The sequence below is a fragment of the Myripristis murdjan genome, chromosome 12, assembly GCF_902150065.1.
Source record: "Myripristis murdjan chromosome 12, fMyrMur1.1, whole genome shotgun sequence".
NCBI classification, from domain to species: Eukaryota; Metazoa; Chordata; class Actinopteri; order Holocentriformes; family Holocentridae; genus Myripristis; species Myripristis murdjan.
In genome coordinates, this window is record NC_043991.1 from 25175767 (window position 1) to 25178801 (window position 3035).

A 3035-nucleotide genomic window follows, 5' to 3' on the forward strand; every position below is an offset into this window, starting at 1 on the left:
CTGACAAGCTGCTCTTGTTACCACTGTGGTTACCTAAACAGACACCACCACCTGAGACACAGACATCCCAGCAGTGTTTGAGACAATACCCTTTGTGCTTTCGTACAGTGGATAGTGTTCCCCTTGTGCACCAGCAATTCAGGCCTCTCAGTTTGGCCATTTCAGGACTTGCCAAACTCACAACTTTTAAAGCCGATACACCGCTTATTAACATACTGCAAACTCACTGACAAAGCTGCCTTTGTAATTGAGATTCGGATACTTCAAAGTAAAAGTTCTCTTTCATTTGGTGTTTATTTCATTTTTTTCCAGCCTCTAGTATATTTAGTTAGTTACAATTAATTACAGTAATTATGGCAATCTATCTATTTAACTGTTTACGTATCTGCCTATATTTGTGCAGGCTACCATCAATAGCAATTCCCCCTATTGCTGTGACCATGAACTGTGCACAGTAATTGGTGCTAACAAACTATAGATGGCAGCATTGTGTTGCAGTAGCTAAAGCAAAAAAAAAAAAAAAAAAAAAAAAAAAAAAAAAGAACAGCAACCCTGCGGCTATTTTGATCATTGTGTCAGAGATATGTTCTTGCTGCCGGGCCTATGAGTTTAATAATTGTCTCAGAGCAGCTCTGTGGAATTCCAAACCCCGAACAGCTGAGTATAACCTAAATAGAGAAGTGACTCACAGTAAGTATTATTAGAAGAAGCTGACTCACATGGCTGTCATTGCAGGTACAAAATTTAGTGGCATAAAATGAAAAAAAAAGTTCATCACTTCTCAAACTTTTAAATGTTATATCACAGAAATACCTCTTCTCATAGAAACTTGAGGGAATGAAACCTGAGAGTTATATAGTTTCATTAATAGATGTTGTTGCAATTTATCAACTTAATGGCCCAGATATATGACAATCCATAAGAGATGATCAGCCATAGCAACATTGTGGAGCTTATCTGCTGCTATGCCTCGTAAATTCCTTTGCTCTTGGGAGAAATATGTTATTTGTCCAATTTTTATGGGTGAAAAATAATCTGAGGATACCTTTTCAAGAAGCTGACCCAACCCAGATACTTGGGAGCTTGTGGTGTCTCTGTGGAGCCAAAACCTGTTTATCAGTGCAAAATGCCCAGTTGAGTGGGTTTTAAGTGAGACTCTCAGATGGATGGTAATGGGAGTGATCAGCAACATCAAAATAGATTGGCATATTTGCTATCATTGTGGTATCATCCCAAAACCATCCAAAGTTCTGAATAATGCCTTTATTAAATTTTCATACAGTATTATTAAAATACTACAGAGGAAATCTTTTACAGATGGTCTTCCCCATCATGTCCTATTTGGTTAAACAGCATCTTTAAGGCAGATGCACATATGCTTAAGAATGAAAAAATTGCCAAAACCCGGTATAATCACAATTAGCCAAACAATTTCCAGATGGGATTTTGTCTCATAGGAAAACCATTATAGAACACTGTGTTATTTGGTTACCACTTATCATTGTTACATTTTTGGCAGCACCACTGTCAAAAAAAGAAGTGGATTTGTGGCTCCCACCTGGTTGGACATGAACTTGGCTTTGCAGACAATCAATCAATATATTAAAAATGGATTAAAGCTTAGACTGCCTATACTATGTCTGGGCTCCTACAACAAAAGCAAAACATCAAATGCCTATGCAGACATTTACATTTTTCCTTTTTAAGAACTTATTAGACTAATGACACGATTAATAACACTAATGAAATTTTGCATAATGTATTTTTCAAATCTAGGTTAAATCCAACTTTTGATTATTCCTATAGCAATAAAATTCGCTAATATCAAAGCATGTAATATATGTGTTTTATATATGTATTTTCAAAAGATTAAGACATCAGGATTATTGTGCCACTGAAGCGTTCACTGCTTGTCAAATTTACTTTGTGCTGTGCTTAACCTCCGAGGCGGTAGATGGGGATAGTGAGCCAACATCGGCGTCCTGAAGAGGAAAGGGGATGGGTTGGAGGATTTGCTGCATTCACTACAAATGGGAACTGCTGGGGTTGGCTGCTTTCAGAGCCGACATCAAATGCATGGATTACTCGAGGTACAAAAACAATGCAAGGGTTGAAGAGCTTCTGTGAAAGTTTAGCACTAATATAAACTGAACTACTTCGCCTCATAATTGTAAAAGTGTCCATCTGCATTGGATCTTAAAGTTTGTCACAATTACAGACTTGGAAATGCTATTAAAAGCTTAAAACGTACTTATTAATTTTGCCATATTGAAATAGGTTTATAGGACCCAACAAAACCACGTGTAGGGGAACGTGGTGGGACTTTTTTAATTTTTCCGACCCGGCACTGGAATGTTTCCCATTTCCCAGCTGCACTGAACACATCATTGATAGTGCGCTGTTTGGCCGCCCAGATGTAGCCTAATAAAGTTGGGGCTTTACATGAGCGTATACATTAACGAGTGCAGGTAAAAGTGCGTTTTGGTAGTAACTTTTCTACAACTTGCAGGCTAATAAAACATTTGTTAGAACAAGCATGCCTACATGGATCTGGTGTTGTTTATTGTCTTTCATACATCCTCAAATGTCGCCATGCAAGCTGTTGAGTAACACTCACGAATCAAAGTGGTGCACATGAAGGCGATTTCACTTTGCAAGAGGGACATTTGCAGGCTGTGTTTTGGCCATGATTTGATCGTGCTGGCAAACTGTGTGGACCCGTCAGCTGCTATTATGAAACCCTGCTGTTATGATGCCTTCACGGTCTCCTCATAAGATGCTCTGTCGCTGCTGCCACTTGGCTGGGAAATCCATCGGCCTTTATATTTTACCAAACATGTTGCCACGTTGTGCTGAAGCTGCATGATGGATATGTGTATCATGCACACTGGATAGGCATTTTTACTGCTTGTGTATGATGGTGTATGACTACCACGCCATTTCAACTCGTGTATCTTCAAACATCTCGGTTCGTCTTTACCCCCCCTGTTACGGCTCCTCGTGTGCGCGAATGTCTCAGTGGCGATATTTCCGGG